Genomic DNA, 15,301 nt, shown 5'->3' with positions numbered 1-15,301 from the left:
AAAACAGAAACCATCATCCCATTACGTAAAGGATGGACCTCCACTGACCCAGGTAACTATAGACCCATAAGCCTGACCAGCCTAATCTGCAAGACTATGGGAAGAATAATCATGGACATTATCAGCAAAGATATAGGAGACTTCCAAAGGCTTGACCCAAACCAGTTTGGTTTTGTTAAAGGGAGATCCTGCCTCTTGAACTTGGTGGACATTTTTGAGAAAGTCACCAAAGCCCTGGACAAAGGCAAATCCATGCATATGGCCTACCTGGATCTGGCCAAAGCCTTTGCCACTATTCCACACTCAGGTGTCATTGATAAACTCACCCAGCTGGAGATCAACCCATATATTGTCAGGTGGGTTGCAAACTGACTCACCGATAGAATGCACACAGTCAAAATATGTGACTCTACCTCCACCAGCAGAACCCAACAAATGGTGTTCCACAGGGATCGGTGCTTGTGCCCCTATTGTTTGGAATTTACTTCTTGGATGTACAAGCTAAGACAAAAGGCCTATGGCTGACCAAAGTTTGCCGATGATTGCAAATTGGAGACAAGTCATCGAGTCCCCAATGATATCAACATCCTGCAAGAGGGACTTAGAGCCAAACAACTGGTGCCAAAGTCATGGGCTAAAACTCAATGCAAAAACGTACATTATCACTCCCTTCAGCAAGAGCAACATCCCTGCAGATTGCCACATTAATAACACCGTAAGCATACACTTAATGGTGAGAGATTTGGGCACACAGGTTGACAGCAACCTTTTCTTTGACCACCACATCTCCACAGTGGTAAGGAAGGCTTTCTACATCACTCACCTCATAAGTAAGGACATTACATACAGAATAAAAGAGGTTATAACCCCAGTTGTACTCCTCAATTATCAGACCAATAATACAGTATAGTGCTACCTTTAGTATGTACATTACCAGGGACCTGCAGCAGCAACTGGAAAGACCTCAAAGGTTTCTTACAAAGAATATTCAGGTTCTTCAGCATATGTCATATGCTGACAGACTGAACTCACTGTCACTCTACTCTGTGTCTTACAGACTATTTAGAGGTGACATTTGCCTTGCCTATAAAAAGCAATCTCAGATCCTGCTCTAATGGAAATGCTGCACATTAGTAAATCAAATGGTATAAGATGCACTCACTCTAGGTAACTCAACCTAGTATGTGACACCAGCAGGACTTGCTGGAAAAACACATATATCTCACAGATCTTACCTTTAATCTGGAACAAACTTCCAATTCAGGTGAAGCAGAGCCCTCGCTGACCTATTTAAGCATAATTTGGATGATTGGATCGGAAACTGCAAATTCACCTTGTGAGTTTTATCTGTGTCCCTCTTGGGCAGGGGCAGTATTTGTTGACTTAGTTCCACTTAATACATTGATATTCTTGGGAATAGGGGTTGTACATAGCTAGGCTTGTAAGGACTCTAGGACCATTAGGCTAGTAACGTCCTATGATTTGATGATCCTATGTGAGGATTCCAGCATTACCTGGAAATGGCAGAGAATACAGATAATGCTGTGATCACACTGATGCATAGTATGGTGACACACCAAGCTTCCATGGCCACCTGTATTCGGACACTAGGGAGGACTTACCATACACAAGTAGGAGTCAGTCTTGAAGGGGAAAAGGACAGGGGAATGTCCAGATAACTGGACACTACAAATGCTTGTCAAGAAAGTATTCTAATTATTTAAGGGGAGCAAGCACAGCAGATTTCATGCAGGCCAGATCCATGTTCATCTATACCTACCAGAACTTCTCATTTGGGGTCCAGGTACCAGTCCAGCAGCACTATCAGATCAGTTTCTGCAGGATCACCTGCACTCAAGTTAAGTCACAGCATCAGACCAACTCATCCTCCAGCTTTCATTTAAGCCTTTTTCAAAATCACTTATACCATCACCTGCCCTATCTTTAGGAGATGTGTATGACACATTTGAACTTAACCCACCCTGATTCAGGAGTTCATCCCTGTTCACATTCAAGCACAGCTTAGATCTATGGATGGTAAACAGAACATTTAAATCAGGACTGCCCCCTGTACTACTAATGGACAGAAGCAGCGCTTAAAACCATGCATGAGTTCTCTCAAATTATCCATGATATGATCCCAGTTATTTTCATTAGGAGTAAAATATAACTATCAGCCACGGAACAGGTAAGGCCAATCTAAACAAATGGGATAAGCTATTTTGAGCACAAAAAAGGAAACTGCCTAGGCTTAAAATGGCTTGTAAGGGCAGTTACCCTAGTACTTAACTATGAACCTATAATTTTTGTGTATAAACATATTGCAGGCAAGAATCAATGAAACGATGTATCACATTGGGTGGTGTTTTGCCTTTTTCCTGAGGTCATGTGATCTGCAGCATAGTTATATAAGTCAGATGGGATGTAGGGACATAGCACCCCACTATATCCAGGGCCAATTTTCTTAGCCTTTTAGGAAGCAAAAAAAAAATTGTTTTAGTAGCTATCATATATGATGAGTCCACAATCAATAATTCACCAGAAAACCAGTTATTTGTTAAACATAACAGAACAACAAATATTCCATGGATCCATTTTTCATTTTTAATTATTGCTTTTAAAGTTTGAAAAGCTATTTCTTACTGCGCTATATTAATTGTGCCAGCTGTGCATGAAATAGTGTCTCACACAGTTTATTTGGATTTTTTGAGTGGATTATCCTATGGATAGCTTTCGTACATTACCATGAGATAAGTTGTAATAATTCAGTTTTAGCATTTTTATTGTCTTATTCTGGCATTGTAGGGATAGAGAGAGAGAAAGAGAGAGCGAGAGAGATAAAGTGATATGTGATCATTTTATAGTTTGCATATTTTCTTTAGACAGTTTCTTTTATTAGTGCAGATCTTGCAAAATAGACCCAATTTAAATTAGAGACATTATCCAACTGACTAGTTGTCATCTGTATTCCATTTTATTTTCTGTTTCTTAATGTATATACTTATTTTTATTTTTTTCATTTGTAGGGGTTCTATTTAGTAGTTACTTTGGGAGTGCTATCTGTATGTGATTGTATGTTAAATGTACATGTATTTTTGTTTTGTTCCTTTTCTAGCAGACTGAGGTGGTAGACCATTAAAGGGAGCAGAGACACCAGTGTTAAAAAAAACTGGCATAGTTCATTATACACAAACGTAAAGATTGCAGGTTCTTCCCAAAACACATCATATGGTTTAACAGAAGTTCATACTAAGTACATTCAATACACTCTGAATTGACTGGGATATAGCCTGTTTTAATAGATTTCACTCATGTCTAAAAGCCATTTGGTAGTTCTGTCTCTCTGTCTCTCTTCTGGATTTTTATAACCAACAACAGAAACTACCTCCAGATTCCTTCTGATGTTTTCTTTCAGGTTTTCATTCACTCTACAGTCTATCTTCCAGAGACAATACTCTGGGCATCAAATCTTCCTTCAAAAAGGGCAAACAAAACTTTGCACAGGCTTATCACAGCCCTCCTTTTATACAACATTGTTTCATTAAGCTAACTTGCTCTAGTTAATACAGCAAGATGTAACAATCAAACAAGATTTTAAAGTGGTAGCAATACTTCTCTGGCTAATACAACAAAAGCTCTCTCTCTCTTTGGTCTTAAAAAAACACTTTTTTTATTTACAATAGCTATTCTATTAAAACAATCTATACACAAGATGCAGCTCTATTTACAATGTCTGAATTCATTTGTACTCTTTATTTGTGGAGATCTACCAGCTTATATTAACATTGACCACTGTTGGCCTAAAACCATCAGTTTCATGCACATCAGATGGCCAATATGTCCTTGAAAGGCTATCCACATTGTGGTAAGGTGAGCCAGGCTGGTGCAATACTTAAAATGACTGGTCATGCCTTCTCCAATCCTTTTAGTATTTCCTTAGCCCACTCCACACACAGCATTGGATAACTGTCTACGTCTAAAATGCAGTTCAGTCTCTAACAGTCACTGAAAAGACTGATGGTTTCATTTTGTTTGGAGGTAAGGCTTTGGGGCTGTTGCACTCCTCTGTTTTCCTAATTTAAACCATTTCTCTACAACTACTGTAGCATTTATTTGTAACTGAGATGTTGTGTGTGTGTGTGTGTGTGTGTGTGTGTGTGTGTGTGTGTGTGTGTGTGTGTGTGTGTGTGTGTGTGTGTGTGTGTGTGTGTGTGTGTGTGTGTGTGTGTGTGTGTGTGTGTGTGTGTGTGTGTGTGTGTGTGTGTGTGTGTGTGTGTGTGTGTGTGTGTGTGTGTGTGTGTGTGTGTGTGTGTGTGTGTGTGTGTGTGTGTGTGTGCATGTGTGTGCGTGAGCTCACTCTCTGTATGCATATGTATATATATAATATATATATATATGTGTGTGTGTGTGTGTGTGTGTGTGTGTGTATGTATGAATTAGTCCCCTCTTTTGATAATAGAACCACTGAAGTCACTTTTCATACAAGTTATTAGGGATGATAGTGGATGATAATCTTAAATTTGACCTGCATGTACAAAAATGCATAAGAAAAACTCATCAAAAATGAGGAAGCTTTATAGAGCTAGACACTTTCTTGTCAATGCAACTAAAGCTACACTTGCCACTATGTTTCTCCTCTCCACACTTCTTTTTGGTGCTCCCTTCCTTACTAACCTTCAGACATCACATAAATCAAAACCTGAACAATGCTATAACAAAGTTATTAATCTTACAGCAAATGCCCCTTTCAAAACTCACAACTGTATAGCATAAAATGCCTAAATTGTTACATATTCACAGCTTATTACCACCTAAAAAATTACATATACACAGCTTCTTACCACCTATACAATTATCCAGCATCCATCTACCTGTCCAGCACTAGATAACATTCTACACATCTATGTTCTCAGTCAGTCATTAAAATCCAATGACCAAAAACTCCTTTTTGTCTACAAACCTATCAAATCTGCTGGGCATTGTCTGTACTCATACCATGTTGCTAAGGCCTGGAACTCTTTACCTGTATCCATCAGGTTAATACCCTCCATCCCATCCATCAAAAACATTCCAAAAGACTTTTAGCCAAAAGTTGGCTGTATTCTTGCTCAATACCAGGATAAACTATATCCCTAAATATGAACAAATACTTATTCATTCATACTTTAAATCTCCTTACTTTATTTTCTTCACTCACTTTCTTACTTATATCAATATTTGTTTCCTGGCATTCTCTCTAAATATACCATAAGCATGCTTTTCCCTCACTTCATATTGCATTTTCTGTTTGTATTATACAAACTTGCCTTTAATTTCTGTATAAACTAGCTAAAATTTCTCCAACTATTAAATCATTGTCATATAACTTGTATCTATTGTTAACCAATGTGTTCACATTATGTTTAATTTTATATATATATATATATATATATATATATATATATATATATATACTTAAATTGTTGTTGTTTTTGTATTATTTTTAAAGACTGCAAAATTATTGTTCTTAAAATGCTTTGCAATATGTTACAGCTTTCCTCAGTGGGTCTCCACTGAAAATGGATCTCTATTCAGTCAGACTTTCCTGCTAATCATATGTAAATAAATACATAAAATAAATAAATATGTGAGTCTATGTCAAATATTCAAAGTTTCAAGTCACAAGGAATTGAAAACACATACAATAGAATCTCACAGATTCAAGATAATAAAATCTATTTTTTTTTTGCAGTGGGAGGCAAGTCCCCCCCCCAGCCCCCCCGCACCTGCTAATTATAAATATATATCAACTCTGAGATCACACACTAAAGTGGAAAAATAGTGATCTCAATTTCATAAACAGAAGCAACATTTGAAAAGTTAATTTTTGATCAGTGCAGCTGATCATTCAAGCACTCATATGGAACCGATATGTGTTTGTGTGTATATGTATATCTATATATATATATATATATATATATATATATATATATATATATATATATATACATATATTAATGTAAAAAGAGAAATGTATAAAAACAATGAAGCAAATGCATGTTTTCCATTCATTTTTAATAACAGGCAAAGTAAGACTTCAGAGGTGCAAATTCTTCTTCAGAACATGAAACAAAAATAACACACAAAAACTGCAGTCTCTCATACCAGTTAATGTTTAGCACCAAAACGATTCAGATATTTTCCTATTGACTGTATTCTTAAGCAACATATCTCCAAACTCTCTCAAGTGTCTTCATTTTGTCTCTTCTCCTCCAATCACACTTCCCAGACCCTTTGCTCCAGGCACAAACCACCTTCTGCAGTGAGAGACCAAATTCTCTGATCTCCAGGACCTTAGCCCTTCCTGTATGCACTAAACTAATAAGGTAAATACTTATTTCAAGCACTAACCTCTCTTTCTAATACAGATACATAATTCTGTTTTATTAAAGAGCACATAATTTCTGTATGCAGTCTAAAAAATGGACAGGCTGATCACATGCTGGTGTAAAAATAAAATTTTATTTCACAAAAACATGTAAGCACTTTCACACTCAAAGACACTTCATATGATGAAGCAATGTCAACAAGCTAACTCTACCAGTGTCTTCACTTGCTATTTTTAGTGTCCAGAAACAAGCCAGCTTCTCACTACTGCTAGCTCTTCTTTCAAGGTCCTGATAATTCCCCTTCCTTTCATATAATCTAATTATCTGAAATCCAACTGCTTGGTGAACAACACTGAACATGCTGGTGGATCCTCTCCTATGTCTCCTGGGCTTAGCCATTGGCTTTTAACCTGAAGTATGGCACATAATATCTATGATGCCACTTCACAAATGTGACCCCCACAATGGACCCTGGAAACTGCAGACCCATTAGCCTGACAAGCCTTGCCTGCAAGAATATGTTATCAGTCATAACTGACCAGGTAAACTATGATATTAAAAATCTTATAACAGATTACACTTAGCAGTTTTACTTTTTTAGGGTAGATCATGTCTAATGAATCTAGTAAACTTCTTAGAGAGGGTAAGACAAGCCATGGACAGTGGTCATGCTGCCCATCAGAGCCATAGCTGGCTTGGTTAGTCCCTCGTACTGTACCCCAATATAACACCCCACACCCCTTAGCTCTTCAAGTGTGATGAGCAAATAAAGAAAAAGCAATTGACTGTATTAACATGATTGTTATACTGATTACACTCAGATCCATGGCTCTCCTTGCTTATTACACTCAGATCCACACCCCTCCTTGCTTATTACACTCAGAGCCACACTCCTCCTCCCCCAGCTCTTACATCAAGAAACAGTTACTGTATAAAGCTGATTGCTATTACACTCACATCCACACCCTCCATTTGTATTTGTATTGTAAAGGTTCAGTTTGTAGAAATGCACTAACTAGATACAGATCCATGCCTCCCATCTCTACCCAGTCCATTTAATATAGTCAGATCCATGCCCCCACACCTCTTCCCAATCAGCTTATAAATCAGGTTCACTCCACCAGCTCTTCTGTTTAAGGGAAAAAAAAGAGTTTAGCTTTTCACTGTAGCAAGATGATTGCTACACATGTGGCAGTTGACTTGCTAGAGACATATCCACACCAGCACATTTGCCATTCAAGAAATAAAAAAAGAGAACTTGACTGTAGTAATTCCATTGCAACATTGTTAGCAATGTGCTTACTGCAGACACAGCTCTTCCCCTTGCATTTCCATTGAAGACAAAAAAAAAGTCTATGTTTTTTAAACTGTAGCAAGTCACAATTGGCTTGTTATAGCTTAACATACAAGAATCTCTTTAGTACCTTTCTGTATCTGCATTTATACAGATACAGAAAGACTGCAGGAACTGCTTTTCCTCCTGATCGTGCTTTCTAATACTTTGCACCTGGAACAACTGTCCCCTTTGCCCCCTCTTGCTATGCTACTGTTGTCCATATAGCATATCTTGACCTCACCAAAACATTTGATAACCCACCATATGCTAACATAATTAAGAAGCTAAATGTGGTCTAAACCAATCCCTGTGTAATTAGGTAGATAGCAAATTGACTGAGGAGCAGAACCCACACTGTGAAGGTGGCAGGTTTGTCCTCAGTGTGCGTTAAGGTAACCAGGAGAATCTCTCATGCCACATCCTGTACTATTCAGCATAAACTTCCATGTTCTCCAAATGAAAATCAGGATCTGCAGTTAACCAAATTTCGATTGTAAACTGGTTATAATCCTCAAATTCCCTTCTGAGATGCAGAAGCTACAATTTGAACTTACACATATTAATAACTGGTGCAAAAGTTGACTAGAACTAAATGCTAAAAAATGCAATCTTGTTGCGTTTGGTAAACGATCCCTCAACCCAGCTTATAGCACAGACAAAACCCTCCCTCAAAATGGAGATGTTGTGAGAGACTTTGGGACATGGGCAGGAACTTCCCTTCACTCTGATCATCATGTTTCAACAGTGGTCAGGAAATCATTCAATCTGGAATGACTGATTGAAAAGGGCATCTTCTCTAATTGCAAAGTTTTTAGCACTCTAAACTCTGTACTGATCAGTGCCATCATAGAATCAAATAGCCTAAATGACCTGAGCTACCAGAAGAGGCTGGAAGCTCTGCCCTTGCAATCAATGTCCCATAGACTTCTTAGGATAGACCTGCTCTTTACTTTTCAGGCCGTTAGGGATTCGGCAGTCAAAGATCTCTTATATTTCTACAAATCAAGAAGTTCAGTGAACACAAGGACCAGATATCTGAACATCCTTCAGAAGATAAATGACAATGGAGAGAGAGAGAGTGATAAAGAGTGTCACTTGCACCAAGAGCAAGTTATAAGAAACAGAAGACTGACAATGCCTTGCATAAACATTGTAAAATGTGTATAGATTTCATAAGCTTCTTATTTTTGATCCTAAAAGTCATCAAAGAACTTACAGGGGTACATACTGATATGCAGCTTGAATATTGAGGGCATTGGTGGCAACAGCTACTGAGTGCAACAAAGCAAGTAGGTTTGAATGGCAGCAGTAAAGTGAAACATTTACTCAGACTATGGAACCAGGCTGTTTAAAAGATTAATTAACAAGATATAGAAGTATCCTGTAATAGTTAGATGGTATATATAGAAGTCTTTGTGATATAAAAGTGCTTATCTTGTTCTGGGGGCTTGCCCCACTGCAAAAACATGAAATCAGACGTTTTTGCATTTTAAATTTTTTTTTATCATTGGTTCGATATTTCAGAACTTCTGAGATGATCAGAGGTTCAATGTTCCGGAAATTTCAAACATATGAAGTGTATATATATATATATATATATATATATATATATATATATATATATATATGTACATTTCATATTTTAAGTTATATGATAAGCTAATGCTGTTAGTACTTTTAATTGTTAATAAGATGTTCACTTCTACAGCAATTAATGCAGTCACCTATGATTTAATAATAAAATATATGACTGATCAAATTAAATCTAGCACTAGTGGCTCCTGGTAATTGTTCCACTATCCTTTGTATATTCATTAACCTCAGAGTTTATTTCATTTCACATAAGTTAATAGTCTGCCATTTCAAGCAAATCTCACCAAGAAAGTGGCATGGCTAGTGATATACGTATGTGGTAGACCGAGATGCATACGAGTCATAAAATGCCATTTAGTCTTGTAGCACAGAAGCAGGTTATGCGTTGGTAATACCAGTGACATTTATTTGAGAATATGCATGCAGCTCTAGAAGTGTTGCTTGTAGGGATGGAGGGGAAGGTAAGAATGAAATGTTCATTTTACAGCATCCTTATATTTGGCAGAATGTATAGCTCCCAGTTACCTATCATGCAGGGCTTTAACCCTTCAAAATAAGGAAGTCCATCAGGTTAAGTGTTATACCCAAGATCATTGCAACAGTGCTATCAGGAACGAAGGGGGGAGGGGGGCAGAGAAGACGCAGATCATAGTGTTTGGGTAGGCATTAAGTGGTATATCTAAAATGATTGTTAAACCGTAGATTGTGTCACTTCAGTGATCAACCATTTAACCAAGAAGTACCCTTCAAACAATGCAAAAGACGCATAAACACACATATACATGTTGACATACACATACATGCAGTATATGTTGGCATCTGTCAGATTCCATTTGAAGTTCTTGTTGCAAGCTAGCACGGGAAATGATATATCAATAAAAATAATAATCACTATTTAAATAGTACTGTCAGTAATCATTTTATAAATACTTCTGCTGAAATAATAATGCAACATTGTTTATACTGTTACTGATAAAGTTACTACAAACATCTTGAGCTGACTCCTGTCAAGTTTTATGAAAAATGAAGTAAAACCATACTATTAAATGTTATTTCCTAGAAATATACTGTCAGGAAAAACATGCACCACTTGTTTTTGTTTATCTCCCAAGAAATGGGTTAACTTATTTTCAAATAAAGAATGTAGGTGATATGGAATATAAAACATTATTTGCAAAAATACTCAGTATGGCCAATGGCATTAATTAAAAATGCTGAAATGCACTTTATGCAACTTCTTTAATATAACTACTGACCCATAAAATGGCAAGATATGCAGATTTAATTAAATATTGCAATAACACAGGAAATGGTGTAATATCTTGCCTGAGGCTGTTACATCATCATTTTCCTTCTATTTTTATTTTAAAGTAGTAATGCACAAAAGCATCTGTTCAGAGCTACACATTAAAATAGAGCTTGAAGCATATGTCTATAGCAATACTGTATCTAGTATGTTAAAATATAGCCTGAAAAGAAATTTCCTAGATGATAAATTTTCAAAATCACTGAAATTTTACTCTAGGAGTTTAAGTAATGTGATTTTCTTTGAGTGCATAAAAACAATCATTGTGATCACCTACGCATCAGCTACATACATGTACATGACATATATACATTCACATGGACTGCATATATGCTCATGAACAATGTGCATAGTCATGAAGTATATACATGCACTTGCACTACACACATATACATGAATTACAAACAAGAATACCCTAGCTGAAACTTTCACTTCTCTAATGACTATTTGGCAAAAAATCAACTACACTGAGTCATGGGAGATAAATACGATTTTTTATGCAAAATGTCAGCTTGCAGAGCATTAGTAATGTAGCATTAGAAATAAATGAGAAAGAATGCTTTGAGGGTTACACTGGGTGTAATTTTGAAAGGAAACTTTATTCTGGTGGACTAAGGAATGTCAGAAAAGAACAAATAACAGCTAAAAATATTTTCATAGAATATATTGTGCATAGATGGCATTTTACATTGTACTTTACAATAGAAAATTAACATAATTATGAAATAATTGTGAAAAAGCACTATTTGATATTGCAACAGTTTTCTATTTGTAGAAATAATTGACACTGCAAATAAACAAATAAAGCTAAATATTGAATGACGTGCACTGCATATCCACATAAGCATACAAGTTTGCATACTTATTAAGGGAAGTTGGAATATTCAGAAAACTCTTTAGAATGATCAGTATTTGTCTTTGTTTGCCAGAGCCACCTTTATGAATTGTTCCTTCTTTACCAAGCCTGTCACGTTCAAAACACTATTTTGAGTATTATTAGTTTTGCTGTAATGTATATAACTTAGTTTTGGAGCTTTCACCTTTGAAACCATGTTTATATTCTATTGATGATTTATATTGTATTTTTCTCTGTACTCATTTGCACAGAATGAACTTAATTTTTTGCAGGATTAATATTTCTCCTGAAGAAAAGTATTTTCCCAATTAACATTGTATCATTGACAGACATTCAATAATCATGTATATTTTTGACAATGGCAAATACACTCACTTTGGTTAATTGGCATTTCTTAAGTATTACCCAACAACAGTTCATCATAATTCTCCTTCTTAAATGCTCAGGTTGCAGAAAAACCTTCTTATAAATCTTTACACTGCCATAATTCTAAACAAACATATGACATTTTAAAATGTGTGCAAATAGTAACATTTGACACTAGTATTAAAAATCTGCAAGGTAAGTACATTGCTAGTAAACATTAAAAGATCTGTGTGATAGCAACTCTTAATCTAACATAATCAATAAAATGGTGTGCTGAGGGATCGGGGTTCCAACTGAACCTAGGGCATTTCACGTTTCATTTCATTGTGATACAGATTGATACATTAAAGTCTAATCTAAGGAAAATACAAATCTTCAACTGGAGTCATGACATAAAGCAAAATTAACTGCATTTTAAAATAGCTCTAGAAAACAACATTTAATTCTGTACCGCTGAACTTATTTAATAAACTATAGAACATAATTCATTTTAAAATCCAAAGTTTTTTTCATTTTTACAGTCATTATTCCATGACCATAGATTATCTAATTATTAAAATACTGGAAGTATTTATAAATAGAAAAAAGCAATGAAAGAAAAAGATAGAGCGGATTAAGAGAAAAATAAACATTATTCTCTAAATGCAAATATTGCTGTTAATATTTAAATAGTATGTCATACTTGTGTATGTATGCTGTCAGTTCCAGGGTCTATGTATGCTGTCAGTTCCAGGGTCAGCAGCTATATCAAATAAAATAAATGTAGTTTTTTTTAATTGTAAAGCACATACACATGTAGTTATATAAAGAATAAGTAAATACATTGCCATTGAAATGTAATGGAATACAATGTATTGATTGTCCATGGGGCAAGTCTGAGTGTTTGCAATGGTCATCATTGGCATTCTCAGCATTTGGGTCGCATTGTTTATGGAACTGGCATAATGACCATCACACATCTGATAGTAAACCATATCAAATGGAAATAATAAGCATGCCAGTTCTCAGCTCTGCACAGGAAAAAACACTGTCTTACTATAAATGGATGCAACTGTCTGCCCGCTGAAGGAGGAGCTTATTTTCCATTAAATATCCTGTAAGTTACTAAATGTAACTATTGTCCTGCACTTAAAGAATTTCAACATTTTAAAAGCTCAACCTATACTCTATGAAATGTAGCTGAAAACCTCCTTGTCAGACCACCTTGCAATCCAGCAGTAGCCAAGAATCATTATCCAATTCCTCACCTGACTACTGGAATAAAATATCAGAAATCATCGGGTCAGCCATCTCACTCAAGAGTTATAAGATGTATCTGTAAAAGCATACCAAGTGAAATTATCAGTGTTATTTTTTTTGACAGTCATGGTTAATATACATTGAATCCACAAATGACTTAACCATCCTGCAGGAAGATTTGTCTCAAATAAATAACTGGTGTCAATACCATGGTCTGAAACTAAATGTCAAAAAAGGCATTATTGTATCCTTTGAAAAATCAACTAGCTCAGGGAACTACCCAATTGACAATATGCAACTAACATTTGACACAGTTGTTCAGGATTTGGGAACTTATGTGGACAGTGACCTAACTTTTAACCTACATGTGTCTATTGTTGTAAGAAAGTCCTTCCATATTGCATGGCTTATAAACAAAGGGATTGTGTCTATCTCTAGGGATGTCATTGTCCACCTTTACTCAGCCCTCATTAGGCCAATCATTGAATATAATACACCTTTAGCCATGTTTCTGTCCAGACACATGCAACAATTGGAATACCCACAGAGATACCTTACTGAAAGAACATAAGCCCTAAACAACATGCTTATGTGGACTGATTCAAAGGCTTCTGACTATACTCAGTATCCTACAGACTGCTAAGAGGTGACTCTTGTCTTGCATACAAGGCATTCACTGACTCATTTCTGATGAGTTTAATGCACATCAGCAAACTGAATGGTGGCAGAAATACTCGGTCTAGAGATCTAAACCTCTTCTATAACTTCAACAGAACAGTTTTGGAGGGACGGGTATATGTCTCAGAGGATACCTTTGCTGTGAAACAGACTCCATATCCACATAAAACAAAGTTCATCCCTATCCATTTTCAAGTGCAACTTAGATCTATGGAAGGGACACAGAAAATTTACCCCAGTACATCCCCCTGTTCTACTAATGGACAGAGATAGCTTATAAATGCTTTATCCCATACATGAGTCCCATCAAATTATCTGTTGTATGATCCCAGTTATTTTTATTAGTGGTAGTATACAATTGTCTACCTTGGGCTGGGAAAGGCTAATTTATAACCAAATAGGATAGGCTATTTCAAACACAAAAAGGGAAACTGACTAGGCTTAAAGTGCCCAGAAAGGGCAGCTTGTCTAGTACTTACCTATGAACCTATACTGGTTTCCGTCCCATGGAGAGAAGGTGTTATCACTGGTTACCCTAGAATCATATTCTGACTTTGATTTTTTTTTCAGTAACTCCTTTATCATACATACAAATTCTAGAAAGCCTCTTCTTTACCATTCCCTGCTTAAATGCCTTTCCTTTGTTAATGTGCTATCTACTTCATGAAACTGTTTCACCTAGTTTTTCCAAAACAACTCTTTATCAAAGCATTCTATACTTTTTACTTAGTAGATTTTTTACTCAGATTCTTACCCCTTTCAGTTTCTCTTTATTCTTTTCTCTGTGTATCTATTGGAATACAATATTTTCCTTCTACTTTTTTCTATAGTATTACTGTTCTTTATTCTGTTATAACAATACATTTATGATGAAGTAACAGCACCTTGTTTATGTGATAAAATATCTTTATATATGCTGGTGCAAATATATAGGTTAATTTATCAGTGATTCAAGTTCTTGTGCAATAATATTGTGTATGATTTGTGCCTTGTAGCCTGGGTAATGTCTAAAAAAGGTATTTGGACCAGTTTACATAGCCAGCTTGAAAATGCATGGATAGATAGATAGATAGATAGATAGATAGATAGATAGATAGATAGATAGATAGATAGATAGATAGATAGATAGACAGATAGATAGATAGATAGATAGATAGATAGATAGATAGATAGATAGATAGATAGACAGACAAACAGAGAGATAAGATAGACTGATAAAGTTCATTTATAATGTTTGTTTTAGCACTATAAGTTTTAGTAGTAGTTTTTTTTCTTAGTTTTTGGTAATGACACAGTGATAAATTAAAATAGCTGACAGAGATATAGTACTTTATGTGTTCACAAAGAGAGGTATACACTTTATCTGCATCCTTCAGCATGGAAAAATAAAGAGGTAGAGTGTGTGTGTGTGTATGTGTGAGTGTTTGTGCAACAGAGAGAAAGTGGATGTGACAAGAAGTGCTGATATGAAGGAAGGAGGCTACAGTTAAAGTGATATATTGCTCCTGTTTTTATCCATCTATCTATGTGTGTGTGTGTGTGTGTGTGTGTGTGTGTGT

This window comes from Protopterus annectens, chromosome 6.part0, assembly GCF_019279795.1.
Source record: "Protopterus annectens isolate FY-2018-M chromosome 6.part0, PAN1.0, whole genome shotgun sequence".
Classification (NCBI taxonomy): domain Eukaryota; kingdom Metazoa; phylum Chordata; order Ceratodontiformes; family Protopteridae; genus Protopterus; species Protopterus annectens.
Note: the sequence above shows the minus strand (reverse complement) of the source record.